General features: G+C 47.5%; 1 protein-coding gene and 1 non-coding gene across 2 annotated transcripts in view; both read right to left on the reverse strand.

Annotated features, from left to right (window-relative positions):
* The window catches only part of KCNQ3 (potassium voltage-gated channel subfamily Q member 3), a 289,359-nt gene that overhangs the window by 244,525 nt on the left and 23,276 nt on the right, over window positions 1-21,558 (reverse strand). The window lies entirely within an intron of this gene.
* On the reverse strand, window positions 6,801-6,964 carry LOC118972857 (U1 spliceosomal RNA). Its single transcript, XR_005061991.2, has one exon. It is a non-coding gene; the product is annotated as a U1 spliceosomal RNA (small nuclear RNA).

The raw sequence follows: 21,558 nt of genomic DNA on the forward strand, positions 1-21,558 counted from the left end.
TTGGGGGAGATGGCAGACCCATAACAGCAGAAAAGGAGAACGTGGTCTTTTCCCCTCGATTGTTGATTCTGTCTTCAGCAAAGCAAAAATGTTTTGCAAGTTGGAAAGTGAGACTAAACAGACAAGGCAGGAACAAGGGGAACACAGGAAGGGTAATAACAAGGTGAGGCCCTGTCCTTGACAGACCCCCACCACCTAGAGATGACTGCAGAATCTCAAAGGAAACCTGGTTTTTAAAATAGGAAATGGGGGAGATGCCTGGATCCTGGGCAAATGCCAGCCCCATTTCCCTCTCTGCTCTCTGGACCCCCAGAGCACGCAAGCCCAGGAGAGACAGGCAGGCTAGTGGCTCAGAGTGTGGACTTAAATCACTCTGGGCTTGGCTATTTTACAGCCATGGGTCAGTTCTTGACCGCTCTGTGTTGCCGCCCAAAGAGCGGTCCTATGAGGGAATCCCTTCAAGGAAGGAGAACTGATCCCAATTTTGCAGTTGAGTAAACGGGAGTTCAGAGAAGTGAGTAACTTACCCAAGATCCCACAGCCACAAGTCTCACTGCAGAGCCCACATCTCTGACCTCTGAGCCACCGTGACCTGAGCAGGTTGCAGGGGAAGCCAAGCCCCGACCCACCCCACATTCCAAACCTGAGCACCCGAGTAGACAAGCAGCTCTGAAGGTGACCTGGGGACACTGGAAAAGTGTATGGCACTTCAGCTTACTTAACTATGCCCACATCCTAAGCACAACCAAAACTAGGGCAAAAGAATTATTTCTGGGATTTAGGAAAAAAACAAAACAAACCAAAAGCCTGCAGGAATATCCTAAATGTGTCTGTCATCTTAGCAGATGGAGGACTGGGTACTAGTCCTTTTCTTTCCACCATGTAGAAGCCCTGTTCCTGGCTGGAATGAACGTGCTCCAGTCGGCAGCTGGCAACCCCTGCCCCTGCCCAGCCAGCTGTCTCCAGGCACAGTGAAGTGGAAAGGGCAGGATTAGCTGCTGCTCAGATGGTGCAGACTCCCTGTGGTTGGCCGGGTAGCACATTCTCAAGAGCAGATGTGCCCCTTGGCCCCACACCCTCCCTCCCCCATTCCACTGGGCCTCTGCCTCCATCCCCTCTCAGTGTTGCCATTACCTGATAACAGTCCCCACATCTCCAAGGGTTCACACCTCGATCTCAGGTCACCTGGCTCTTCTATTTCATAATATCCCCTTGCTCCTGCCATTTTACAGATTTGGAAACTGAGGCCCAGAAAGAAAAACAGACTATTCCAAGGTCTACAACCCATTAGTGGCAGACCAGGGCGAGAGCTGCCCTCCAGTAAAAGGGGCTCTTGAGACACCATGGGTGGATTCGTTTCCTGGGGCTGTCATAACCAGTTACCACAAACACGGGGGCTTAAATCAACAGAGGCATATTCTCACACAGTTCTTGAGTCCTGAAGTCCAAAATCAAGGTGAGGCAGGGCTCCAGGAAAGATACCTTCCTTGATCTGTCATTGCATTTAGAGCCCACCCAGGTAATCCAGGACGAGCTTGTCTCCAGATCCTTAACTTCATTATACCTGCAAAGCCTTTTCCCAAATAAGGTCATAATATCCCCCTGCTCCTGCCATATTACAGATTTGGAAACTGACATTCACAGGCTCCGAGGTTAGGACATACCTCTTTTGGGACCACCATTCATCAAGCCACCACAATGACTTTCTACTAGAGATTCCAGGCACCTCTAGAAATCAGAAATTGTGAGCACAGCTGACCCTCCAATCCCAGTAACATTTGCCCACAAAGCAGAGCAGCAAAGGTGCTCAGCCGGGACCCACCCTGCTGGACATCAGTGCCCCTGCCATATACTCACAAGAGAGACATGTAACGTATAGTGTCAGGATAAAGAGAGGAGCTTACTGCACAGAAGGCTGACTGCCGACCGGGCACTGTGCTCCATCATTACACACGCTCTTCCATCCTACAACCACCCGGGAAGGGAAGCAGGAGGTAAATGCTATAACTTGCTAGTTGTGTGATTTCACATAATGAAATTCTCTGGGCTTCAATTTCCTCATCTAAAAAACAGTCATGATCATGGTTTTGAGAGGTCCTTAGGAATGTAGAGGAGAAAAAGTGAGGGAAATGCCTAGCACAGAGGCACACACTCTCAACACAAGTTTTTATCATCGAATCTGCCATCATCATCACCCACCTCTTTATTCAGTGTCTGCATATGATGTCTACATATGATTTCCTTACAAATCAGTGCCCCATCTCCTTTCCTAACTCTGGACTCCAAACTTCCATAGCGTGAAAACAACAGTTAACATACTTGGGGTGTTATTTTAAATGCACCAGGAGCTTTGTTCTTTAAAAGAATCCCTGGGAGCCTCCTTCTGTAAAGGTTTGCCAACCTCAACAGTATGAATATTAATCTGCCGAGGTGTCTGTCTGTTCATGCATTTGTATGCATGGTCATGTTCTAATGATTTAAGTGGCCCGCAACTCCCAGCAGCTCAATGAATCTGTGTTTTCCACCCTCGGTTGTATTCAGCCCCACTGACTGCTTACTTCATTCTCTGATTCTTAGACAATGCCTGAATTCATTTAGAATATTTTGGTTCTCCCAGCCACCACAACGTGACACACACAAAGAGAGATGGAGAAGGAAATTAATTCTATCACTAAACAATGCCCAGGTGTGATGCAGCATAAACACAGATGCAGAGCTGAGGTAACTGACAAGATAGAAAGATGGGAAGGCCATTTACTCAGTCTGAGACTCCAAAGGACGTTCTGGCAGGAGCCCGTGTCGTGGGATGGGCAAGATCCCAGGCTTTGGAGCCATCAGCCCTGGGTTCAAATTGTAGCTCTGTGTCTCCTAGCTGCAGTATAAGGCCTGAGACTGGAGCTCAGTATTAGGTGCCTCCCGGACATCTGGGGAAATTGGGAGGGCCTCATACGCCCTGATTGTAAATTCCCCTCCCTTCTATGCTCTGTGGATAACGTCCCCCAGACAAACAACCCAACTTCTTAGGGGGACCAAGCACAGTCCCCACTTATCCCAGCCATCTCACAATTATTCAAATAAGCCCATCACATCCCCCCTCAGGAACCAGGACACCCACCCTCTCAAACTACAAAGCCTGCCTCCCACAGCACCTGCTTGTTCAGGAGTGCAGCCCCCATGTGGCCCTACAGGCATACCGTGTCCTCCTCCTCCCTTGGGCTGTGGGCACATGTGAATAACAAACTGCTGCCACCCTCCTCGTCTGGTGGCCTGCGGCCAATCCCACAATCCTAGGGCTGGACTCCCTCCCTCACCAGCAGCAGATTAAAACACCAACTGAACTGTGTGAACTTAGCTAAACTCTCTGAGTAATGGTTTCCTCATCTTCCGAGTGATGCTCAAACCTTCCCTGCAAAGGACCAAAACACAAATTCCTATAATCTAACTATAGGGGCTCCCTTGCCCCCCAGATGAAATAAACAGAAAAGCAAAGACATAAATAAACACCAAGCCCAGCCTATACATTTCCTCTTGTTCCCCATTTTCACACATAAACACCACCTGGATTCCAAGAAGGGATAGGTCAGATTTCCTCTACTCTTAACACTAACATGCGCTATATTATTAATCAGTGGACAGCAGGCCACACATTAAAACTACGAACCTATCTGCATAAGAAAGATAAACACATGCCGGCAGGATAACACCATATGGTACAGGGAGAGTAAAGAGGGCTCATCCCACAGGCAGAATCTAATGACTGTCGGCGCTCCCACACCCTGCTGGACAAGGCTCTGGCGGCCGTGGATCACGATTGATTAGTGATGTCTGCCACGGAAGGGGAGTGGGTCATGCAGCAGAGTTGACGGCTCCCTCCCTGGACAGGAGAAAGAGCACAGGCTTCACACACAGAGTCCTGGGCTTCGAGCCAGCCCCCCTCAGGGCCTCATCTCTCTCTCTACCTGAAAAATGAAAGCACCGGACTAGATGGTCTCTGCGGTCTCACCTTCTCTTCCTCATTCTGTCTCCTTTAATCTAATTAAGCCCAGCAAGGAGAGGGGCCAGGATGGGGTCACTGATCTCAGGGAGAGAAGGAAATCATTCTGACCACCCTCTTGAAAAAAATGTACTGTTTCCTGATTAACCTTAACATCCTACCAGGTCTGATTTCAAAGGAAGGCTCAAAAGCAGAGGAGTTTCTGCAAACTGTGTTTGCTCTCTGCAGCAGCAATTTAAGATGCAAAAATAACACCCTTATTCCAACAACACTTAGGATCTGGGCAGCAAAGCCAAAGAAACCAGGCCCTTGCCGGGCCCTGTGCACACTCCCTCCCAAATTCCTCCCAAGTTACCTGGGGGAGGGATGCCCCCCACAGCCGCAACCCAGGAGGGAGGAAAAGAGGGGGTGCAAATCCACAACTCCCCTCGCTCTGCCCTCACAGACAGATCAACTGAAACAGCAGCCGAGCACAGGGGGAGAAAATGGCCCAGGTTGGTCTCTCTTCACCAAAAAGGCCCTTTCAGTAAAATGGCTTTTAGCTGCTTTAAAGATTTTATGAAAAATTCCCCATGGGCCGATTCTCAGTGATGCTTCCTAGCCACATCTGTCTGACAGTCATGCCCACGTCCTCTCGTGCCTCAGCCTGCAGATGCCCTGGGCCTGCTCTCTATCCTAGTCTCTCCAGAGTGTCTGACCATACCCCTGATCCCAGTATGGCTGTGTCCCCACCTCTGGGTCTCCCTGCATTGGTCTCCATCTCTGGATCCTGGCCTCTCTCCATGTCTCTCACCCCATCCCAGGCTCCCCTCCCCACTCTGTCCATCTGCCCTGCTCTCTCTTTCTTTGTGCCATAGTCCCTTCCACCCCCTCCTCCTCTCTGACATCCTTTCTCTTTGAAGCAAAGTCCTATACTCTCCTTCCATTCCTTCTGGCTTCAGAGAAGCTTTTTCCAACTTGGAAGGACGGCCATAGCTAGTCAAACATCCTTTGGAAACACACCCTCTATGCTACTTTTGCATAAGGCAACTTATTTACAAAAGAGTATTACAATAATTAACACAAACAATTTAAAACAGTAACCACAGCCTCTGGTCCCTGAAAACCAGCAGCTAGAAATTGGTCAGCCTTCCCTTCTTGCCCAGCATCCCAGAGAAAACACACACAACACCTCGCAGCTTTCTACGGTTCACTAAAAACAATTAACCTTTAAAATGCTCTCAGGTTTGTGATTTTCTTTAATACATCTTAAAAGTAGAAGACACAGCAAAGTAACCCCATCTTCAATTACATATGCAAATGCTTATTTTATAAAATTATTTAGCATAGACCTTATCAGAAACATTACTTAAATGTACTTTGGAACATCTTTCCCATTTACAGAAAACTGCATTCATTCAGTTATACCAGCAGATATGAAGTACCCATTTTGTTCCAGGGGCTGGGATATAAATAGGACAGCATCCCTCCCCTGAAGGTACTTACACAGTGATGAAGGAAGCAGACATCCGAACAGAACATGTCTCTATATGATATGAACAGACACCTGGGGAGGAAAGGACTGAGATGAACACTTTCAGCTTATTTCTTGAAGGATGGGCTAGCCACTTCAGGCCATAAAAGATGGGATGGTCTTGGCATTTCAACTAATGCCATATATATATATATATTTTTATGTCTTTTTTTTTATATCATTAATCTCTTATATCTTTCAAAACATTATTTGAAAGCACTTCCCCACAGATTCATCTGTTTCGATCGTCCCAAGCACAGTGCCAGGCACATTGCGGGCACGCGGTGCACATTTGTCAGCAGGAATGAAGGAGGGGACGGTAGCACGAGCTCTGGGAAAGCAGGCATCCTGCCTTCATACCTGTGCAGCCTCAGCGCGAGCCCGCACCTGCCTCCCAGCAGACATCCCCTGCATGTGTACTGAACTCGAGTATCTGGGTGAGGCAGGAAGTGGAGGCTTCATGTCCTTACTCGATAGATGATGAAACTAACGGAGGAAACATAATCCCATGGCCATGGCATCCAGCTAATGAGGGCAACTGTTGAAAACAGAGAAGTAATCATCTACTATGACACTACATCCACCCTTCCTCTTCAAGATGTGCGTTATTCTCTTAACACTAACTTTCTTTTCTTATTCCAAGGAACAAGTATTTCTAGATCCACTCTCAAAGGTTTTGTCTCCATGTCTCGTCATGAAATAGACGCAGAAAGAGTCCTAAGGATGAGAGTTTTCCAATCACCCTGCCCAGAGAGCAACTCTGCTCATTGCCTCAGACTGCTCCCAGCATCGTGCTCCTATGCACTCCCTCATTCATTCACTCATTCATTCAACGAGCAGTTACAGATGCGCAACCGCCTCCAACCTTCCACATCCTGTGCCAAGAACTGGACATAGAAAGTAAGGGACTCGCTTTGCCCTGAGCAGCAGACTGTCACTCAGACACCATCTCAACCAGAGCATGTTCTAGCCTCATCATGACCTATTACTTCTCAGGAATCACGTTCACTGTGTGCTTTGGGTAGGTGTCCACCCAGACCTTCCTTTATAAGCATCATTTGGAATTAGTTTAACTGACCAATCGTTCTCATCCCTGGCTACACTATAAGTCACAAAAAGATGAAAAACAAATACTAACCTCAGACTCCATCCCAGACCAAATGAAGCAGAATCTCTCAGGGGAAGCAGGAGACAGCCACAGAAATTCTAACAGCATCCAAGCAATTCCACCGAGCAGGCACGATAGGACCACTGAACCAAGAGGTTTGTTTTTGTTTTTTTTTTAATTTTTTACAGGTGAGAGCGCAAACGCAGTCCCCCAGTACCAGAAATGATGCAGCCGAGTTTCCCACATTTGGGGAAATCGCAGGGGTCAGCACATCCGGAGCGCAATGGATAAGCCCTGCCCTGGGAAGACCGCCTTTGTGATCCTGGTATTTCCCCTGCCAGGTAAGTATGAACCAAGAGTTTTGGTAACATCCTCTCAACAGGCAGCACTGCGTGGAAAGGCTCAGGCGCTAGTCCTGGGTCTCCAACCACCCTGCCATGTGCCTTTGGGGCTTCGTTGACTTCCTTCTGTGTGTGAGATCAAGATACTGAATTGGGGGCTTGCCAGGACCTTTCTGGCTGTCATAGTCTGTGTCTATGAAAGCTCTAACTGGTTTAGAACCCACTCCATTTCCGAAGATGAGCACGCACAGCAGCAAGGAATTCAGTGAGAAATCAACCATCCACACAAGCTCCCGTCTGTGCATCCAGAACAATTAGTTCCAGTGAAAGAAAGAATTTGCTCATCTCAGTGTACCTGCCCCACACCACAGCAGTGGGGGAAGCTTTCTGCTGAAGCTCCCCAAGGCTCACAATGAATATCCCTCAAAGGTGCTTCAATCGCCCTCCCCTCCTCTGAGCCATCACATCCCCAGTGCCCACCACTGCTCGCCTCTGGCATCAGGAGAGGACTCAGTAGGGTTGCTTAGCCTTCCCATTCCTCTCATGCCTACATACCAGTCTCGAGGCTCTCTCTCCCCTTCCTCTTTCCCCTGACTCAACAAATAAGCTGTGCAGTGGTGCCCTCCCATCCCTGAGGCCCTGCACCTGACAGCTCCTCATGCCTCACTCCTGACTGATATGGGCCCTAGAACCTTTGAAAGGCTGCCAACCGCCAGGCAGTGCCAAATTCAGCTTGCCCCAGCCTCCCAGAGGCCACTCAGATCCCTTGAAACCCCAAACACCACACATCAGGATTCTCCCATCCTCATCCCCTACGAGAGTCATGTCCTCATCACTTACGTGGCAACACGATCAGGAGAGCCTCCCACACCTGCTGCTGCTCACACCAGAATCACATCCTCCCAGAAGCTGAAGAGACTGGGGATGATGGTAAAGCCAGTCATCTATGCCCAGGGTTTCAAGTCTGCTATGACGTTCTTCTGGAACAGCCATCAGCTTCCACCATCCTGAAGTCAGGGGCTCACCCTCACTGGCCTGCTCTGATCTCCAGACCTTCCCAGTCAGCCCTGCGTGTCCTGGTCCGGCTGCCCTCAGAGCTAATGGTGGGCACGTCCGACAATGCCGGGTGTGTTCCACAGGTCCAGGCCTCTGTCTCCCAGGACTATGGAGCCTGCCTCATCTCAGGAGGATCCCCCCATAATCAGATACATGGATTGAAGTGCATCATCCTCACCAGGTGGCTCCATAGCCCCCAGCCTGGAAGGAGAGGGAAACAAGTCATGCTTTCAGGGTGCATCAAAAGCTGGCTCCTTTTCATGGGCCTACTGAAAATTCTTGTCATCATTTCTGCTGGGGCCCAGACAGGCAAGAACCTGGGCAGTGCCCATCTCAGAGACCGAGGGGGAAGAGCAGGTGAGGCCAGCCCGTGGTCTCCAACCACCGATGGTCCCCCTATGGTCCCTAGTTGGGTCCAGAGGCCTGGATTCAAATCCCACTTTTCCATACTAGCTGTGCAACCTTGGGCAAGTGATTTTGCATCTGGAGGCATCAGTCTTGCTTTCTCTAAAGTGATTTTACTAAAATCTGCTTTGTGGAGGTGGTGTGAGGAATCAGTGAGAACCAGAGGTGAAACACTTATTGATCTCGTTTAACTGAACTTGACTCATGCCCAAAGTCTTACTGATAATTCTCTATTGACACAAAACAAATTCACATTCTCATGGACCCACATTCTATTTGTCACTGTATCTGCAGCACCTGGGATGGGATGGGGCACTTGGCAGGCCCTCAATGCTTGTTAGTCGGTGAACTGAAATTGAATTCATCAGAATCAGGGTAAGAATCCATGGCAACCCTGCTTTCCAGTGGTAGAAATGTGACCAGCTAAGACATCTAGAGTCTAAGGCAGAAAATGAATGAACAGGGCAAAAACCCAAAACACACTGCAACTGCAATCTGTCAAAATATTGGAAGTTGTTTTCAAGGCCAGGCTTAAATCAATCAAGAATGTATTTAAATACATTAAAGTCAAACACCCCAACTAGGTTGAATGGCATGCTCAATTTCCTATATTCTAACATTATTCCAATAATGTCTTTACCAGCCTCCTGACTGGTCTCCTCCCGTCAGAGACATACCCCTTCACCCCATACTGGAAACTACAGTTAGCCTGAGTCCTCATTTAAATGTCTGTCTTTCTTACTAGACTCAAAGCTCCGTGAGGGCAAGAATCTGCATCTCTCCTGCTTGTACCCCAGTGGCTGTCCTGGTGCCAGACACAGGTAAAGTGCTCCAGAATGATTTGCAGAGCTAATGGCCAAGTTCATGCTAAGAGTAATCTGCCACCATTTGAAAAGAACACAATACACCAACAGGTACAGCAATTACATGATGCCACAGTCTATGTGAGATAAAATGATCAACAGCTTTTCTTCATGGTGGATGCTGAGTCCCCATTTGGGGTTAGTAGTGTTACTGGTGTCTTCAATGCCCAAAGTCCATGGGTCAAAGAATCTTAAGGCACTGGAGGAGGATCTGAGCAGCCATTCTGAAGTCTCCAGGACTGGAATGTTATAAAGTCAACACCGCTCATCTGGATCCTCAGCCTCTACCAGTCCCTCAATTCAATGAAAAGTCCCCACTAGCCACTTTGTTTGTGGAAATCAATCCCTCAGAGATGTGTGAGCTTGTTCTGACTCGCCAGAGAAGGAATGAGCACAGCCCAATGCTTCTCCATTTCTTCTTGGGTCAGCTTTCAAGTCAACAAGTGTTCATCTATGATCCCAACACAACATTCTGATTTTATAAAAATCACCTGAAAAATCATCAAAGGAGGGATGGACACTGCCTTTCTGGAAGTTGAGGGAAGGTGATAAGAGTTTATTGAATTGTTTGTTTGTTTCTCAGCATATACTTAATAATATAAGCTGGTATCTCCATGGTATTTTAAAGTTGCCAAATTGTGTTCAACCTTTCCATCACCCATATCCTGCTGTTTTCCTCCATAGTTCTTGCAGCTGTTTAGTGTACAATAAAGTTTCCTATTTGTTACATTGATCATTTGCCTCTCCAAAGAGAATGCTCATTGCCTAAAGCAAATGTTTCTTTCTTTATTTTGCTCACTAGTATGTTCCAAGCACCCAGAATAATACCTGCATATAGCAAGTATGGACAAATATTTGCCAAATGAATGAATCTGCTCAGGTAGCCATCGTGACTTTCAAAGGCAGGGAGTTTCAACCCTTTCATATCAAAGAGAAAATTGAGGCTTAGAGAAGTTAAAATAAGTCTTGGGATTTTGCAGGTATCCTTCAAACTAAGTTGTAGCTTATTCTAAAGCAACTGAGGTTTCTGAGGTTTTTTCAGTCAAATCAAAATAGTCTGAATGCAGGAACTTCAGGGCCAACTCATGTAACATGAAGGGGCTGACAGGATGCTCAGGGACCAATACTTAGAACTGTGCATGGATGATATAAAATTACATCTGGTATTGACAGTGAGTGCTGGAAAAGGTGGAAGAAAAATGGATAACTGTGCCGTAGAAACAAAGGGAGGCTTCAGAGAGGAGATAATCCAGGAGACAGCTGTCCCCTGGAGGGTGGGTAGGAGCCAATATTATATGGAATCAGGATGAACCTCTGTAAGTTTTGTAGGTCTAAAAAGTTTCTAGCCCCAAAGGTCAGCACTCTGGACTTACAGCCTCACATGGCTGGGCCTCATTTGTTCCATAAATAGTCACTGATCACCGCCCACGCTCCAGCAATAGTGTCCCAGTGCTGAACATGCAGGGGTGAACGTGCGGGTAGGTGGAGAACATGAGTCCGTCAAGGAACACAGGGCATTCGGGACCACAGCCGGAAGCTTCCACCGGTAATTACTTTTTTGTTTTATTTGATTTGATATAGTATTTGATTCTTTAATTTGTTAATGTATTGATATTTTCAGCACATAATAGATGCTCACATATTCTGTGTAAGAAAATAGTGGATGAACAAATGGATGCATGCAAGGGGCGGGGCTCTTCAGAAGGGGAACGGAAGCTCAGAGCCACCAGGTCAGTTGACTTTAATCCTCATAAACAAGGCAAAGGGAGCCATGACTATCCTTACAGATGGGAAACAAAAGCTCAGAGACTCTAAGTAGCCCCTCAATAAGTCCAGGGACCAGAATGGTAGCCCAAGTCTACATGATCTTAGCCACCGCAAGCTACCTTCAGGACATTTCATCTTCATAGCAACTTTGGGGCACACTGTCGTTATCTCTGCTTTACTGACAAAGAAACAGAGCAATCTGTGCAAAATCATACTGGATCCAAACCCAGATCAAGGGATGAACAGGAGTCCAAGGAAGTAGAAGAAAGTAGTTATAGACCGTTTTTTCAAGAACCTCTTTGCAGAAGGCTCCCTATACTATGTCCATCCCCCAAGGCCTGCCCTCATCACTTGACATACAGTCAGATCTATGCTGTCTCCACACCCCTATCCCAGCTATGTGAGGACTGGCCCCTGAAAGAGGGGCAGAGTCAAAATTTATTAAATGGCTTCCAAAAAACAATTTATATTTATTATGTATTTATGCTACAAAATTCTTTGCCTTCATTCCAGCAAATGCATTAATTATGTTCTATAATTAAGATTTTCCTATAATATGCATTCTGTTGACAAAATGCCTAGTAAAAAATCCTTTTTGAGTCAATGTAGTTCTTAGATAGTTTTTAATTAACTTTAATTTGGAGATACTTACCCTGCTGAAGCAGTAGCAAGTGGAATTATCAAAAAAATTCTTATAGCAATACTCAGATTTGGAAATGAACCCTGATTTTTGCATTACCACAAACACTATACAGGGTTGTATATGATAAATGGTAATGACAGATGATATTATGAAATATTTACTTGATCATATAACTCACCATCATTAACAGTTTTTTAAGCAGTTATTAGATCTACACAGAATATCTAAAGTTCTTCTTTCAAATCTTAGGCCTGGTATATTATGAAGAAAACTGAAAACAGGTGATTCAGCTTTGCTCAATCTCTCTTCAAAAGATACTATTCCTTGATTTACAATGAACAAAAATACAGCCTCTATAGAAATTCATTAGGGGATTATCTGTGCATGAATATTCTTTGAGCCAGGCAAATATGTTGTTTCCCTGTGTTTTATTTTATTGGCATGTCATTTTTGTTGACTATTTCACATGCAGTTTTGATTGTTTCTCTGAACTTCTAGAAAATTTTTTAATCCTTTTCAAAGAAAAACAGCCAAACTATTTTGTTTTTTAAGTTAAGCTTTGGTTGAGATTTATGGAACCTGGAAGTTCATACTAAATGACTGTGTGGAGCTCAAATTTGAAGTTATTATTTTCTGCTTAATACAGTTTTTATAATGTCAGTATCACCAGATTCCCACATAGGACCTGCCAAAGACCAGGGCAGAAGGGATTGCATTCTAAGTCAAAAGGACAATTCCCAGCCTCCCCTACCGTTAGTGGTTACCACTGGTAGATCTGGTGCCTGAAAATCAGAGTGTTCTCTGAGATCCACGATGCAGGAATACTACTATACCCATTTTAAAGACGGAGAACTGAGGCTCAGAAAGATAAAGTGATTGGCCTGAGTCTCCCAACCATTTTTACTAAGAAGATGCCTCCATAAGGGCCATGTCCTATCCCTATGTCCATGTCCTAATCCCCAGAACCTGTGAACATTTAGGTTACTGGCAAAAGGAAATTAAGGTGGCAGATGGATTAAGGTTGCTTGTCAGCTCAACTTTACAGTAGGAAACTATCCCAGATTATCTCAGTGTCATCACAAGGGTCCTTAAAGGTGAAAGAGGAGGCCAGGGTCAGAGACGTGAAGATGCTGCTTTGGCTTTAAAGCTGGAGGAAGGGACTACAAGCGAAGGAATGTAGATGGCCTCTGGAAGCTGGAAAAAGCAAGGGTACAACTCCCCCATAGATCCTCCAGCAGGAATACGACCCTACCTACACCTTCTTGCCTGGTGAGACCCTCTTCTGACCACCGAACCTGTAAGATAACATATTCGTGTTGTTTTAAGTTACTAAGATTTCAATACTTTGTTACAGCAGCTGTAGGAAACTCATACACATGGCTTTCTCTCTCATTTCATTCAGGTCTCTGTTCAGAATCACTTTGAAAGAACTGGCTTGAAGCAATCTTCCCCTAACACACACTCCTCTCCCCCTTTCCCTGATGTCTTTCTTCACTGAACTCCCCACCTTCCACCATACACATTTGCTCATTTCTTCGGCTGTCCCACAAAGAATGCAAGCCCCCTGAGAAGCAGCCTTTGGGTCCTTCCCACCACTGTGTTCCTGTGCTTAGAGCCTCACCTGGCACAAAGTGATGTGCCATAAATAGCTGAGGAATACATGAATTCGTTGTTCACCACCCCCTTGTGAGGTGCAGTTCTCTACTTCATTCACAAAGTTGGGGCTCAGAGAGGTTACGTGACCTTTTCCCCATACCAGGGAGGCAGCAGGGCAGGAGAAAAACCCACAGCCACTTTGCATTCCTCAGTCGGAGTTCACACCCCATCTCTGCCACTTATCCCTGCAGGACTCTCGTTACCTGACTTTTCTTCCTCTGCAACAGAGAGGATGGTGCCCCTACAAGACAGCACGGTGGTGGATGCCCATAACTCACAGGGCCCAGATCTCCCAAGCCCTAAACCAAGAGCGACTATGTATTTATCAGGCGCCATGAATGACATGCTGTGCAGAGTGAGAACCATGCTGCCCTGAATAAATTTTTGCTTCCCACTTGTTAAAGACTTCCAGCCTGTCAGATTCCCCACTGGCTCTTCCCGCCTCAACCGTACCACCTCTGCCCCTGCAGAGCAGGTCTGATTAGTTCCATTTTACAGATGAGGTTATTTGAGCTCCAAGAGGGGAAGTGACTTGCCAAGAGCTATAGTTATCATATGTCACAGCCAAGATTGGCAGCAAGGATCTCTGCCGCACAGCCTCTTTCCCACTCTTGACACCTCAAGACCTCGGAAAGTGAACCAGATTCTTTCTCCACATCTAGGTTCCAATGTGAAGCCCACTGAGTTTTCCAAGGAGCTTTGTGCACAGGCACATCTCCTGTGGAACAATTATAGGTGGTAATCTTACATTAATTTTGATTCCCTGAATGATGTCTGTGTTTCCTACCAGCTATAAGCTGCATGGAGTCAGAGAACTCTTGGATTTGGGTTCACAGTTGGCTCCCCTACTGCTTAGCAGAGAACCTGGCACATAGTAGGTGCCAAATATATATGGAATGCATAAATGGCTGCAAGACCAGGCTCCAGCCTCCAACACCAAACTTGTCAAATGCTGGCTTCAACCAAGATAAGCCAGAGTCTCCCTCCATTCGTTCCTACATTTACGCCACCTGGAAAGCCAGCTCCATGTCTCAACCTGGGGAAGCCGCAAGCCGCACATGTTCCTCACTGGGCCTGCCAGTTTTCAACTGACCCTATGAAGTCAAAGCATCCGCCCTCCCAACATAAATAGCCAGAACAGAAGACTATCCCCACAGTGCAGAGAGCATCTCACTCCTTCAAACATCATTTTCCTGCTTCGTATTTTATTCAGAATGTAACCAGGCACTGTGAAACTTCAGCAGGGTATGTTTTTCTCTCCTCCAGATTTAGAGAAAAAAATATATTTGCGATATTTTTAACTGAGAACACCCAGCCCCCACTGCCACCCCCAGCACACCCTCTCCCGAATCTGTTCTCAGACACTGCATCTCTGCCCCAGACACGGGCCTTGGGAGGTGGAAGCTGCTCAGGCCATAAATCCTCACCCTGGCTGGTAATCCACAGGGAGAGGAATGACAAATGCTCTATTTAGCCCTATTTCCAAGGAAATTTGAATTACAAATTGGAGCTATCTGCTAAAACCTGCTTGAGCATAGCCTCTGGAAATAAAGGTGGGGGTGGGGGTAGGTCTGCCATTTCCATGTTTCATTGCGGGGCTGCCTTTTGTAGGAATCTGCCCCACGCTGGAAACTGCCTCCTCCCCCCCACCCCCCACCAGCACCACCCATTAAAGCCTGCAGCCCTGGAGTATTCACTCTGCTTTGTTCACTGCTTCAGGCACCACCAAACCAGGTAAGCAATCACTTCCAGGGAAAGTACAGAAAACTGCTTCTCTAATTGGATAGATTCTATGGCTAAGAATAATTCAATTGAAAAACGGCATTAATGAGAATTAAAGAGATTTGAAAAGGGGCCAGGACAGAGATGTCCACATGTCAGCGATGAGTAAGAGGCTGGCTTCCCAAAAGGCGTGTGCAGAAAAGGGCTTGGTCAAAAACCCATCACCATCACGCCCGACTCCCCATTCCCCCTGCCCGGCCCTCCCAGGCGATCTCACATCAGAACTGCGGAGTAAGACAGTGGCCCTATTTGTTTTGTTTTCTCAGTTTTGCAGCAAATAGTGAGATAGAAGGGAAGCAAAATGGACTTATGTGGGTGTGCTCCTGGGATGTGGGTTCAGGTCCTTCACTGGTCCCTGTGAGGACCCTGCTGAGGTCACTCAGCCCATCCAAGGCTCTTTTCCCACATATTTGTTCGGTTTATTTACTCAACAGCTACTTTCAGAGCCAAGGGCCAGACAGTATCCTCAGTGCTTATAAATACCAAGTCATTTAATCCTCACAGCAAGCGAGACAAGCCTCATTTGTGGCCCCTCCTCATATCAGAAACCTGAGAGGCACAGAGAGGTGTAGTAACTTGTCCAAAGTGACAAGACTGGTAGGTCCCAGAGCTGGGACTCGAACTCAGGCAGTCTGGCTCCAAAGTCCACCTCCAGTTATAACACAAAGCTTCATGGGTTAGCCCATGCCCTTCCTGTGCTGACTCATGTGTCTCCTGTGTGCTCCTCCTTGCCCTTCCCCAGCCACCAGGACGCACCCCTAGCACCACGGGGTCTCCACACCCTGTATGAGAACTCTGGGGTTCTGAGTGGGGGTCGCATGCCCTGCCCCTGGCGGAGAGCCTCTACACTGAAGAGACATTAAGTTTATTCCAAATAGTTAGGCATCGATCACAATAAAAAGTCAGCACTGTGTAAGGGTAAGAGCAAGGACTCCACAGGCCAACAGCCTGGATTTGAACTCAGGCGGGTCATGTCACTTCTCTGTGCCTCAGTTTCCTTATCTGTAAAAATAAAGAAATAAAATAATAAAACCTACATCATAAGGTTGTGCAAACTGAGAGTGCAAACTTAGAACCAGTAAGACTCCGATGAATGCTAAGGGCCCCACGGTGAGGAGCAGATGCCCATGAGACGTTGTGGGGACAGGTACTGGCAGTGAGACACAGCTGCCAACAGGACTCTGCTCTCTGCCAGCCACACGCAGCAGGGCAGAGCACAGAGGGCGGGGGGTTCAGGCCCAGGTTAGGAAAATGAGAGGCAGTCCCCAGCAGAGGCACAGAGGGGAAAGAGCAGGGGAAAGGGTGGGGGTGGCCCTCCAGGCACAGCGGCACCTTGCACACGGCGCCCCACTGCCACCCGCAGAACAGCTCCTTGCCCTACAGGTCTCCCCCACCGGACTCCGAGTTCACTGTGGGCAGAGGCACGTTCTCTTCCATTTCTATATCCCATGTACCTAGCACAGTGCCTGACATAAGCCACTCTGAGTGCAAATGACTGACAGACAGACATGAGTTAGCTGGAACACAATGACTGTTGTTAAAATGAAATAAGAAAAAGGCTCCAATAAGCAGTAAGGCCAAACCAAATTTATTTGATTACTATAAGCCAGGCATTTCAATACAGAATCCTATTTAAACCTTAAAACTACCCCATTTTACCGATGGGAAAATTGAGAATCCTAGAGGTTGTAGAAGTGGTCCAAAATTATACAGTTAGTAAAGGCTTGTTTTAATCCCAGGGCTGTCTTAGAGGCTGGAACTTGGCTGTTTTTCTACATTCTCTCTCTGTTTGCTTGGAAAACATTCCATGATTTTCTAGGCCAGAAGTCCATCTGCCATGTGCGTGTGGCCCAGGCACCTTGCACAATGCCAGGCACAGAGCGGTGTGCTCCATGGACATTTACAGAGTTGAGCTGTTCCTAATCACCTGGGTCCATCCAAGGGCCGACCTCTTTATAGGACGAGGGCCTGGAAGGGATAGGCCAGGTTATGGTTTCACTCTCTGAGCAGGAAAAGTACCAGATGACCTCCTGGTACTCGGCTATTCCTAACAGCTCTGGGGTGACTTCCACAGTCCTCACCTTGGCATTGATCACCAACCTTAAGCTCCTGTCAATGCAATGCTTTAACTGTGGCCAATGAGATTAGTGCCCAATTAATAACTAATCTGGGAAGTGCTATGTGAAACAGCCTGGCAAACTGCATGAGCCCGCACATCAGCTTGACCCCAGGGCACCCTGCCTGGAAATGGACAGAGCAGAGGGGCTGAAAAGATGGAGCTCAGGAGACACAGGCACTGGTCTCCGGTGCCACTGGTACGTGGTGTGTCCACAAGCAAACCCCTCCCCTCTCTGGGCTCAAGGCCTCCATCACATAGGCCTCTTCCGGCTCCAAAATTCAATAGCTCTGGCACACCAATAAAACCATGCGTCAGCAGAAATTCCCAGGGAACACGTAATTATTGGCACTTAACCAACCCATAGTTACCTCCAGGTAATTTCCAGAGGATTTATTGCAACTCTGAAAGCGATTTTGTGAGGAAGCCATGTATATTCAATATTGACAGTGCAAGAGGCAAGCTCTCTATCTCCAAGCCCATAAATTATCCAGGGCATCAGGAGGACAAAAACTACCATGGCCTGTACAAGCAGGCTGCCTCCCAAACAGAAATCAGGATTTATAGGAGGCTATAAAAAAATGTAGGGGAGGAATTTAAAGCCAGAGCATGTAAGTGGTATGAATGGGAGGATGTGTGGATGTGCACAGCCTCAAGAGATCAAAATAGAAACCTCAGAGAGGAATGTCCAATGCGTCTAATGACGAGGAGTGTAACTTTGATCCAGTCCCACTCAACGAACATTTCCTGAGCCCTGCGAAGGATCAGGCCCCCTGACAGAGGGAAAGATGCGGAAGAGGTGGGACCTGGCCCTGAACAAGCTTATGTGTGGGGCCCTCACTCTCTCCAGTGTGACACTGAGTCACCTTAGAATCCTTCTGATGCTCAGTTCTCTCATCCACAAAAGAAGACCCCAAAAACTTATGTCATGGTGTGCTCTGAAGACTTTATAAGGTGAGGTATGCCAGAAAAAAAGGTCTTTAAAAATTAGTAGTAGCGTGGCTATAAATAACTCTGATACAGGGTTATAAATAACTCTGATAAGCAGGAAAGGGTCATTATAAAGGTACAAAAAAAGAGAAAAGAAAATGGGTGCTAAACTTTTCTGGGAGAGGGCTTTGGAAAAGACATTGTAAAAATGCAGGAAAAGCCAGAGAGTGGAGAGCAGGTGGGGAGGAGGCGCCTCTGGGTGGCAGAGGAAGGACCACACAGGGACTGGAGGCCTGTGAGGAGAGGAAGGAGAGATTGCAAGGGAACAGAAGAAAAAGAAGGAACGGAGACCAAAGAGCCAGAGCGTAGTGGGAGGAGAAAGAAGGAAACACAAACCTAAAGGCGCCACGACAGAATAGGAAATCAGTACAAGTGCCTAAACTTGATTGATCAAGAGACGGGCAGTGGAGCCTCCACGTACAGATGCGGAGAGAACAGACAGTCTAAGGACAGCCGGGAAAAGGAGGCCGCCTCTGGGGTGGGGCCAAGGGTGGGAAAGGATGGGGCAGGACTGTGGCTTCTCATTTTAAACCTTCATGCACAATTTGGGGGTGGAGTTACATATATCCCTTTGACAAAAACAAAAATAATTAAAAACCTTTTAAAGGGATGGAAAAGGAACTTAACACTGCGTAAATACTACGTGCTGGACTCTGTCCTCTGCCACTTACAAATGCTACCTCTCTGTCATCCCAATAACCCCACAGGGTAAGCAAATCCTCTCTTTATTTCCCATTTCACAGCACCTACTTCACGTGGTTGTTGTGAGGACTAAAAAAGTTAACACAGGTCAAGCCTCAGGAAAAGGGCCTGGTGAAATGTAGGTAAAATCTGGGAAGGTCTATTGTCAAAGACGGCAATACTGGCAAGCCCTCTGCTCCCTTTTCTTGGAGATTACTCTGTCCCCGGCAGCGGTTGTCATGCTCTCTCATGATCCCTACCCCCCCAGGAGAGTGGTTGGGAAGGGGGATCCAGCAGTGGGTACCTGAGGACCAAGGTCAGTCCCTCTGCAGGAACAGACAGGTAAAACTCAAGACATAAGATAGGTGACCACGCTTCCCACCACGTGGGTAGAGTCTGCAGAGAGCAGCAGACGACAGGGCGCGTCTGGGCTGTCCTCCGGCCCCTGGCTCCAGGTGTTCTCGGCCCCAGGCGAGGCCCCACTCTGAGCCTTGCTCCTGCTCTTGATCTCCCCTGGGGTCCATGAGCCAGCAAGCTCCCTGGAACTCTTCAGCTGCTTTGAGCAAGGCTTACTTTACTGGCCTCCAAAGACGTCAAGAGGGTTCAAACACCAACAGCATGTAGGTCTCCCCAGGGGGTTCCAAGAACACGTTGCTGAGCCATGGGGCTCTTGAAGTGAAAGAAGAAAGATGAAAAAAAAATAAAAAAGGAGGGAGAGTGTGCGTTCAGGGGATTCAGCACTTGGGATGCTGCTATTTCACTGCAAAGGGAAAATTCAGCAAAGCAATCTCTGGTCACAGCTACCCCACTACTCTTTGCATCTCCATTTTTCCAACCCACGATCTGTGCCACTTGGATTTCAGGGTCTAAAAATATCTCCCCAACTTCCAAGTATGTTGGCATGAGCTGGTGGACTCAGATTTTCAATCCATTTGCAAATGTTTTTACACAACTCTTTTTCCCCCTCTCAAATTCTATTTCTTGCTGAATCACTTCCATCATTCAGTTTGACATTTATTGTGAGCAGGAAGGAAATCATCTTGAACACAAATGTCAACCCTGGCCCTAATGGTTCCTGAAGGCTGCAGAGGGAGTATGAGAGAAAGAAGGCTCCCCACTGGTTGGAGAGCAAGGTGTCCCCACTGGTACAGTGGGAAGAGCCCAGGCTTTGGCGACAGCTGTTCTCAGCTGCACCTTGCTGCAAGGCACTGGGCCTTAGTGTGTTTCTTAACTACAATGTGGGGACAAGGAAGTCAGTTTAGCAGAGCTGCTGCAGGGGTTTGATGGGTTAGAGTTCCACATGCACCTCCTAGCCCAAGGCAGGAGCTTAATAAATGGTCCCATTTTGAATGGTAGCCACCATCTTGGATCAAACAACTACCATTTGTGCTGCAACATTCCCATCCTTTCTCCAGCCAGTGCCAAAGTCATCCTTGTGAAACATAAATCTGATCACGCCACAGCCCGCTGGGAAATCTGGTGGTCTTAGGGTCAGACTGAAATGTTTGCCATGGTCTACACAGCCACGTCCAATTCCCCATCCTCACCTGACACTGGCCTCCTCAACTGCCCCCCTCCAGCTTCCAAGCAGAATGTTCCCACTCCACCTCTCCACCTCACAAGGTTTTCCTTTGATTTCAGGCCCTGCAAATTGGTCACTTCCTTCCAACCCACCCACAGTTTCTCCCACCTCTCCAGACCCCACTCATGTTAGCAAAATGACTGCAGATGCTCCAGACTTCACAGCCTCACACCATACTATTCACGGAAGGCACCTCTTCTGGTATGCTCTCCCAGGTCCTCAAATGCACCCTCTCCTCCCATTGGCTCTGACTGGGTCACATGCTCTTTCTGGTACCCACCACTGGGGCCAGGGGGCAGGCTGACCAGCTTATTCTAAATGGGGCCTGTTTTTGGCATTGGGCATGGGGTTAATCTCAGCCAAACACTGTGGTTAGGAACAGGAAGGGATAAAATCCTTAAAGGAAAAATCAGGGAACAATTGGTGGAAGAAATGGGGGCAAAAAGTGGGGGGCAAATGATCAATGGTCAACACCAATTCCTATTGGTTTGGCAAAAGGCAGGGCCAGAATCATGGTAGGTCAGCTAGCAGAGGCCTTCAAGTTTTACAAATAGGAAAATTAAGGTTCAACATGGGTTCAAGACTCACCCAAGTTCATACCAGGATCACTGCCAAGTGTCCAGACCCCCCTGCCAATGCCTCCCTGTGACTATGACAGAACCCCCTGTCGCCCAGGAAAACACCTCCATGATCCAATACATCTCATGCTCAGAAGTTCCAGCCTCAGGCTTCATAACCGAAGATATGAGGAATGGCTTATCAATGTGAAGTCTGAGGCCCATGGGGGTTAAAGAAGCTAACAGCACACTGCCTCCCATATCAGGCACAGAGCAGGCAAAGCTGATGAGGCAGAAAGCTTGTGTGATGGCTCTCCTCCAAGGGTGGTCTCAGCATTAGAACTTTCCCTCCATTCCTCCATTCCTTGTCTCCTTCCACATGTCTCTGCCCCTCCCTGGCCAAGGCACAGAGGAGGGGGTGGGAGAGAAGACGAGCAGAATTGCCAAGGGCATAATGGATGGAAGAAAGGGCTGCTTTAGAAAGTTCTTTCCAGAGAGGGATGG

The sequence above is a fragment of the Manis javanica genome, chromosome 2 (genome assembly GCF_040802235.1).
Source record: "Manis javanica isolate MJ-LG chromosome 2, MJ_LKY, whole genome shotgun sequence".
Taxonomy (NCBI): Eukaryota; Metazoa; Chordata; class Mammalia; order Pholidota; family Manidae; genus Manis; species Manis javanica.